The sequence below is a fragment of the Tenrec ecaudatus genome, chromosome X (assembly GCF_050624435.1).
Source record: "Tenrec ecaudatus isolate mTenEca1 chromosome X, mTenEca1.hap1, whole genome shotgun sequence".
Taxonomy (NCBI): domain Eukaryota; kingdom Metazoa; phylum Chordata; class Mammalia; order Afrosoricida; family Tenrecidae; genus Tenrec; species Tenrec ecaudatus.
This window is the reverse complement of record NC_134548.1, coordinates 77,183,367-77,192,917: the sequence shown is the minus strand read 5'-3', so window position 1 is coordinate 77,192,917 and position 9,551 is coordinate 77,183,367. Positions and strand designations below refer to the sequence as shown.

Sequence of the window (9,551 nt, the reverse complement as noted above, 5' to 3'; positions counted from 1 at the left end):
TTAAATCATGTTTGTTTACCTTTATTTTTCCTTATAATAATTGTTTCATTAAATATTTATTTTTATCCAATTGACTGCTTGCTAAATTTAATGTTTTATGGCTTTGTCCATGTCTTGGGGTGTGTGCTAGTCTGGGTAGACTAGAGAAACAAATTCATAAACACACACACACACACACACACACACACACACATATATATATAAGAGTGAGTTTTATATACAATGAACATTGAGAAAACATCCCAGCCCAGTCCAGATCATGTCCATAAGTCTGATATTAGCCCATAAATTCAATCCAATATCAATCTATAAAGTCCTCTTCAGACTCATAAGACACATGCAATGAAGCCAAATGCAGGATGATCACAAGCCAGTGGGGGTAAAGTCTTTTGGTCCAGCGACATTTAAGCATCTCAGTGGTGGCAGGGTTCTCTCTGTGGCTTCTCTGGCTTCAGAGGTCTGGTCACATCCATGTGGGTTGTCTTCTGCAATGTCTCCCAGAGAATAGCAGAGACAGGCATTTTACTATTTTGCTTGAGAAAAAATATTGAAAGTTCCATGGACTTCTAAAAGGACAAATTGATCTATCTTAGAAGAAGATATGGCCAGAGGTCTCGTTAGGGGCAAATATGGCAATGCTTCATCTTACACTCTTTTGACATATTATCAAGAAATTCCAGTCCTGGAGAACATCTTGCTTGTAAAGTAGAGGGCCAGCAAAAAAGAGGAAGGCCCTCAACAAGAGCGATTGACCAGGGTTCCAGCAATGGGCGCAAACAGAGGAATAATTGTGAAGCTGGTGCAGAACTGGACATTGTTTTATTTTGTTCTGCTGTTCATAGGGCCACTATGGACCAGAACTGATCACATGCCACCCAACAAGAACAATGGATGGCAGTGGGAGACAAAAATCCATTTGCAGGGTACCTGCTTGTCTATAGTTGAAGAACATGAATAGCCTTGGAGAAGGGCCAGGGTTGTCCTGGGTGTCAGCATGGAGGAAAGATTTGAGGTGAGAAAATTAATCCAGAGATATGAGATGAAAAATACTTGTTGGAGATTAATATGGCTGTCAAATAATAAACAAGGGAAGATCTCCACAGCAACTACCAGAAAGATTCCACTAGAAGGGATATCCTGCCTTTGTGGCAGCAAGAAATTCAAATTATAGCTAAGTTGGTCCAAGCTTCTTAAAGTGGGATAACACCAATACCTGCTGACAGACTTCTCTTTGCCAGTGATCAGTATCACAAGTTGTTTCTCTGTGATCCCTGCTCCTCCCTGGCACAACCAAACAAGCCAGATCTCTTACATTTCTGGCTTCTGGAAGACAAATTGCATCGGCAGTTTAGTGCAGATATAATAAATACCCAAGTTTAACTTTTAGCCATTTCCCCCTTCTTCCAGCTTTGATATTTGGAGTCCTCCTCCTACTCGCCTCTCCACCCCCATGCAGCATATATGCACTCAAAATAACCTTATACAAAGAGTAGGATTTTCTACAGTTATTGTACTTTTATTCTACTATAATACTCTTAATATGTTTTGGGAGTGATTTCCCACTTCTTCCAGTGTGATCCCATCCTCCTGAGAATACTCATTCCCTACAGGCAAAAATGAGCAATCTTATTTATCCTACAGAGCAACATCAAAGGGTTTTTTCCCACTCTGAGTGCACTGACATGTCCACAATCATGTTGCCATAGCAATAGAAATTCAGCACCCATATCCTGGGCACACCAAATCATTTGTCCCTCTTCTCCCTGCACATCAACTCATTATCTTTTTCTGCTCTCTTTCTTTTTCCTCATGAATCATATTTCCATGGAACTTATTAATTCTGATTGCCCTTCTTAAAATAAATTTCCCACTTTCTTGTAAATTTGTTAGCCTATCCAGACAGTGGATTATCATTACTATCATTACTTCTCTTTTATTCTATCTCTTCTTCCAGCCTAATTTCCCCACTTACCCAGCTTTCTCTCTTTTCTCCATTTCACCACTGTATGTTTTCAAGCCCCTATTAGTCCTCTCCCACATCAGTAGAAAAAGCCAATTACCTCTACAAGACCTAGCAGATCACACACAATTAATAACTGTATCACAATGCTGAGGAAACAGTAGCGAAGCACAGAAAACCAAAATATAAAATTAAGAAAACAAACACAAATAAAATTCATCAAAACCTAATAGAGTACCCTAAAAAAGAGGTCATGAACCCACCAGAAACAGAGTTTTGGTCACTTCAAAAAATGTGGAGAACTATCTTCAGAAAAATGGAAGAAATTGAGAAAATAAAATCCTTAAACCTAAAGGAATCCAAGAAGATAAACAATGAGATAACAGAATTAGAAAATATAGTGAGAGGTCCAAGGAATATAATGGAAGAAGAAGAAAATCAAATCAATGAGTTTGAAAATAATCATTCTGACTACAATGGACGAGAGAAGCAACAACAAAGCAAATGAATAAGAAGACAGCCTAAGACTCATGTGGGATAATATCAAGAGAAACCACATATGTCTTATCAGTAACCTGGATTAAAAACAAAAAATCTACAGAGAAAATACTATGATAAATAGTAAAAGAAATTTCCCAAACATCACAAAGAAGGAAAAATAACTATTCATAAAAATAGCGAGAACCTCAAATAGATTAGATCTCAAAAGAAACATATCCTGACATATCACAATCAAATTCTTCAATTTCAAGAGAAAAGAGAGAGTCCTCAAGGCAGATAAAGAAAAAAAAAGAACAGTCACCTGCAAAGGAAAACTAATAAGGTTAATTTTTGTCTATTCAGCAGAAGCTAATAAGGCAATGGAATGATGTATACACAATTCTGGGGGGGGGGGAATCTTTTCCAATTACTAATCCCACATCCAGCAAAATTATCCCTCAAATACTTAGGAAAGATAAAGGTATTTCAAAACAAGAAAACCTAGAGGAATTAATTAAAGCAAGATCAGCAATATATATATATATGTCAGATCACTATAAACAGAGCATCAACAGTAGCAGCAGGCAAACACAAAGGCATCACACAGCACACCACCACCCAGAAATCAATGCAATGAAAACCATGTTCTAAATAAATAAAACCACATATGGAGAAAGATACCGAACACTAACACAGCAAAATAATAGCAGCAAACCCACAAAGATCAATAATGACACTAAATGTCAATGGATTAAAGGCACCAGTCAAAACACAAAGAGGAACAGATTGGACTAGACCCCCATACCAACTACATGGACAACTGCCCCTCCCCCCAGAAGTATTTACTTCAGAGATGGCACTGAAGCTGCAGCTAGGGGAGAGGGGCATGTTGGAGCAGAACACATGGGAGAAAATGAATGGAAAGGAGGAAAGAGTGGAACACATCTTGGCCCACCAGGCCTGGTGGACCATAGGCCTGCTCCAAACACCCAATGTGCAGAGTGGACCACATGGCTGATCCCACTGTGAGACACAATGTCTCTCGCTGACCCATGGCCCTACGTGGGACAACACTGGAGACTCAGTGTTGGGATTGGCCCTGTCTGACCCCGCAACACTGAGGCAAAACGCAAAAGGCTTGTGGCAGAGCACCGAAGGCAGCAGAGCAGGTTGCTCCCGAGGGTAGCACAAAGGATAGACTTTGGGGCTAGAGCATGGCACCCCATCGGACTTGACTGGAGGATGCACCAAGAGGTCGAAAATCAGACCTTGATTTTTTTTACAGGTTTTTCTTCCTTTTTAAAATTTTAATTTTTTTTCTGTTTTTAAAAAAATTAATTTATTATTTTCTGGGGTCATTGGTTTTCTTTGTTGTTGTCAGCATTGTGTTCTCTTTTGTCGCTTTGTCTTGCAATACCTTGTTTTATGGTGCATATTATTATCTCTGCAGATTTATCTTGATAAGATGAGTTGGACGAACAGTCTGGAGGAGAAAGCAATGGGAGCAATGGTTCCAGCGGGACGTGGGAGAGGGGGAGGCAGGGGTAAGGAGGTGGTGTTGACCAACGCAGGGGCAAGGGAGCAACAAGTGATCCAAAATTAATGGCAAGGAGGGTGTGAGAAGCTTGGTATGGATTCAGCAAGGACAATGTAACCGAGAGAAATTGTTGAAATACAAATGAAGGTTGAGCATGATAGTGGGACAAGAGGAAAGTAAATGGAAATAGAGGAAAGAAGTAGGAGGGAAATGACATTTATAGAGTTCTAAATACAGGAATGTACATACATAAATATATTTATATAGGATGGTGGGGAAACAGATCTACTTGCATATATTTATAGGTTCAGTATTAAGGTAGCAGATGGACATTGGGCCTCCACTGAATTACTCACTTAATGCAAGAATACTTTGTTGTATTAAACTGGAATTCCATGATGCTCACCTTCCTGGCAAAATAGCTGAAGACAGAGCGGGTGAATAAACAAATGTGGTGAAGAAAGCTGATGGAGCCCGGCTATCAAAAGATATAGTGTCTTGGGTCTTAAAGACTTGAAGGTAAACAAACAGCCATCTAGTTCAGAAGCAACAAAGTCCACATGGAAGAAGCACACCAACCTGTGTGATCATGAGGTGCCGAAGGGATCATTTATCAGGAATCAAAGAACAAAATATGATATCATTGTGTGCTCACCTTCTCGATACGATTGCTTAAGACAAATGTGTGCATAAGTAAATGTGGTGAAGAAAGCTGATGGTGTCTGGCTATCAAAGGACATAGCATTTTGGGTCTTAAAGTCTTGAAGATAAACAAGCAGCCATCTAGCTCAGAAGCCACAAAGCCCATATGGAAGAATCACACTAGCCTGTGTGACCACGAGGTGTTGAAGGGATCAGGTATCAGACATCAAAGAACAAAAATTCATATCATTTAAATGAGGGTAAGTGCACAGTGAAGACCCAAAGCCCATATGTAGGTAACTGGACATCCCCTTACAGAAGGGTTGTGGGGAGGAGACGAGCCTGCCAGGTTGCAGGTTAGCAATGATGAAACATATAACTTTCCTCTAGCTCTTAAATGCTAGATCCCAATTCTGCCTTACAAATCTAGCTAGACCAGAGGATGTACACTGGTACAGATAGAACTGGAAACACAGGGAATCCAGGACAGATGATTCCCTTCAGGACCAGTGCTGTGAGTGGCAATACTGGTAGGGTGGAGGGACGGTGGGGTAGAAAGGGTGACCGATTACAAGGGTTTACATATAACCTCCTCCCTGGGGGATGAACAACAGAAAAGTGAGTGAAGGGAGATATCAGACAGTGTAATATATGACAAAATAATAATAACTTATAAATTATCAAGGGTTCATGAGGGAGTGGGGAGCAGGGAGGCAGGGAAAAATGAGGAGCTGATACCAAGGGCTCAAATAGAAAGCAAATGTTTTGAGAATGATGAGGGCAACAAATGCACAAATGTGCTTGACACAATGGATAGATATATGGATCATGATAAGAGTTGTAGGAGCCCAGAATAAAATGATTTTTGTAAAAAAAAGGAAACAGGGCTCAGCTATATGCTGCCCATAAGAGACACCCTGCCACCTTAATGATGTGCACATCCTGGCTGATCCTCTCAAGAGCATAAATAATGCTGAAAAGAGAAGCAAGTGCCAAGTTCTTATCAGCCCATGCTCCAAAATCATCATCCAGTTTCTAACTGTGATGAAGAAGCAGGGGCACATTGGCTAATTTAAAATCATTGATGATCACAGAGATGGGAAAATTGTTGTGAATCTCGTGGGTAGATAAAACTAGTGTGGAGTGTTAGCCCTAGATTTGATGTGCAGCTCAAAAATCTAAAAAAGTGGCAGAATAACATGGTCCTGTGCCACCAGGTAGGTTTCATTGTGCTGACAACCTCCATTGGCATCATGGGCCATGATGAAGCAAGGCAAAAACACACTGGAGGAAAAATACTGGGCTTCTTTTTTAATGTAGTGCATTGAAAGAAACAAAATGCCGTGTGTGTGTGTGTGTGTGTGTGTGTGTGTGTGTGTGTGTGTGTGTGTGTTTGTGAGAGAGAGAGCGAGACGAGAGCGAGAGAGAGAGAGAGAGAGAGAGAGAGAGAGAGAGAGAGAGAGAGAGAGATTGTAACTCGAAGACAAAAATGGACTAAATATCAAAGGAAAACAAAAATCTGCCAAACCAATGACAGCCAATAAAAAGTCCAGTGGGGCAATATTAGACTTTGATAAAATAGACTTCAAGACATATAACGTAATGAAAGACCAGAATGGCCACTACATAATGATTAAATGAGTAATATACTAGGAACATATAACCTTAGTAAATGAAATGTCCTTGAAACATCATTTGAATGCTCATAGAGTTGAAAACAGAAATAATATCTCTAGAATAAGAATAGGAGGCCTTAACTCACCGCTCTCGAGGAAATACAGATCATCAGGAAAGAAACTCAGTAAAGAAACAGAAGAGTTCAACAAAACAATCAAGCAGCTTCAACTCCCACCACCCACTCAATGACAATACAGTGTACATTCTGCTATAGTGCACACAGTACACACACTAGAATAGAGCATATATTAGTCCACAAAGTAAACATAAACAAATTAAAAAATAAGATTCAATTTGCTCAGATAAAAATGCGGTAAAACTGGAAAACGAGAATAGAAAGAACAAGAACATAAAGACAAAAACAAGTAGACTAAACAATATACTACATAAAAAATGATTGGGTAATAGATTAAAAAATTGGAGGAACTTAAATTCCTCGAAACAAGTGAGAATTATAATGCATCATACCAGAACCTTTGGGACACAGAAAAAACAGTTACCAGAGTCCGCTACTAGAAAGATAAATGCAAAGACTCAGGCAGGATTCTGCTCTCGTATAATGTAACCTTCTAATTTGCTCTCCTAAGCAGCATGTGAAAAGCCTGTGCATCATATAGGAACCATACCACCCCTCTATCGATACACCTTAAAAACTACTTCAATAGAGGATACCTCACTTCAGCTGGGGTCAGTTTTTCAAGATGGGTGGGAGGAAGGAAAAGACCCTTTAGTTGGTACCATACAACACTGTGCTAAGGTCACCCCCCTCAACAGTCCTACAAGATTGCTAAGCAAACCTTATTGGAAACTCATGTCAAGATGGAGGCACAGAAAAGGCAATTGCGTTTCTGTTGGTGGCTAAATGGGGAAGAACAATGGAAAAATGCTTAAATATACTTATATAGAATCCAAGGGTAGAGTCAGCCCAGTACTATGTTCCCAAATGAACTCTTTGGACCCAGTTTTTATCTAGCTCTTGGTTACCCAGGCCCTGTGCTATAGAATACTGGAACTTTGGACACTGTCTTTTGAAGGTGTAAAACATCCTTCAGAGGCCACACCAGAAAGACTTGATATGGAGACCACACTAAGTAAACTGGGCTTTATGTCAAACTCACCCATAGCCCTTAGATGAAGGCTGAAATTATCTAGTGTGGAAAGAAATAAATGACTGTCACCCCGAGGTTATGGTGGTTGTTGAACATTGGTTCTAATCTCTTATCTTGAGGGTTTCCAATGAATGGTGGTTCAGGACTACCATCTATTTACTATTTTAATGCCCCTCTTGCTTTCTTATGACACATAGTAATCCTGTAGCCATGACTCTGCCTTTGTGAATGATTGTTATTGAAAGTTTTGCCCTATCACTAAACCCCAATGTTTGTGTAACTAGAGTCCAGTTACTTAAGTCAACAATTCATGTATTGCTGTCTGAAGCCAGTCTATAATTGTACAAATTCCTTTTCTGAGCAGTGTTTCAATTCGCCAAGTTAATGACACTATTAATAGAATTTCAAGTCACTAACACATAGGACATTGATATTTATGTTGGAGAAAAATATTGAAAGTATCAGGAATGATTTGCTAAAATAACAAACTGATCTGTCTTGAAAAAAGTACAGCCAGAGTGCTCCTTAGAAGAAAGCACAGCAAAAAATAAAATAAAATAAATTTTAAAAAAAGAAAGGACAGCAAAACTTCATCTTACATATTGGTGGACATCATGCTTGGTAAAGTGGAGGAGCAGTGAAAAAAGAAGGCCCTCAATGAGATGGATTGACATTATGGTTGCAATGATGGGCTTGGGCATAAGGACAATTGTAGGTATGGCTCAGGACTGGACAATATTTCATTCTTTTGTGCATAGGGATGCTATGGGTTGGAATCAACTTGATGGTACCTAACAACAACAACAATAGAATAACCTTATGGCCCATAATGATGTCTCTAAAGTGAACCAGAGACATATATAAAGAATGGATTGGGGGCTCACACTTAATTCTAGCCCCAATTTAAGAACAATGAGTTAATATGACATAGTCCTATTTGATACTTGCCCTAATGAAGAGATCACGGAAGATATTTTTGCTATAGCAAAATGTGGTTAAGACACTAGATGGTGCCTGGTTATATGGAGGACTAATGTCTGAGGTCTTCAAATCTTATCTTCAAACCAGCAGCCATCTAAGTGAATCATCAACTAATCCCACACATGTATTTATTATTTATTTATGTATTTATTATGGCATGTATTAATATGGTAGGCTTGGTTTTGCCTTTGTGAATGAATGGGTACTGAAATTTTGCCCTATCAATAAACCCCATTGTTCATGGAAATAACGTCCATTAACTTAAGAATTTAATCTGTACAAGTCAACTATTCATATGTTGCGGTATGAAGGTGTCCTATAAATGTATTTTCTCTTTTCAACTGTGTTTTAAATTCTATACCATTCATAAATTAATAACACTATCAATAGAATTACATTATACCCAGGGCAATGATTTATAAGGTTCCCTATTATGAAATCAAAATGATGTCCCTAAAGTAACCCAGAGACATGTATAAACCATAAATATATGAATGGATTTGGGGTTCACACTTGATTCTAGTCTCTGTATAACAACAATTGGTTCTTATGACATTGCACTGCTTCATGAAGAGATCACCTAAGATGTGTGCGCTATAGCAAAATGTGGTTAAGAAAGCAGATGGTGCCCAAATATCAGAAAGAATAGTTTTTAATGTCTTAAATATTAATCTTAAATCAGCCATCCAAGTGAGGCATTACTTAAGTCCACATAGAAGAAGAACGCTAGCCTGTGTGATCTAAGGAGTATAAATAATAAAATTAAATTCCAAAGTAGAGAATGATATTAGAGCTTAAATTATGAACACCTGGTTTGCAGCAAGTTATGGCTGATAGTAGAGGCCCAAAATCCATTTGCAAATTCTACATGTGGATTAAGCCTCTGGTGATTTCCTTATGACCATACTCAAAGGATGTGAATAGCCTAGTTATCAGACAGACAGCATTGTGAGGTTGATTATGGCAGATGTGGTTAAGTTAAAATATATCACCTTATCTTTTGATCTCCTTTTTATTCATTTTAAAGTTGTTTCAGTTAAAAAATAAAGGGGAAATATATGTAGATTAAGCTTCTAGTGAATTCCTTCTGGTCATTAACTAGGGTAGTGCATAGCCTTACTGTATCTGAGAGCATTGGAAAATGTATTATTGCAGATATAGTTAT

General features: G+C 38.7%; 1 pseudogene; it reads left to right on the top strand.

The window, feature by feature from the left end:
* The first annotated feature begins 2,276 nt into the window (after window positions 1-2,276).
* On the top strand, window positions 2,277-5,947 carry LOC142433438 (small ribosomal subunit protein uS8-like; annotated as a pseudogene).
* Window positions 5,948-9,551: the final 3,604 nt, after the last annotated feature.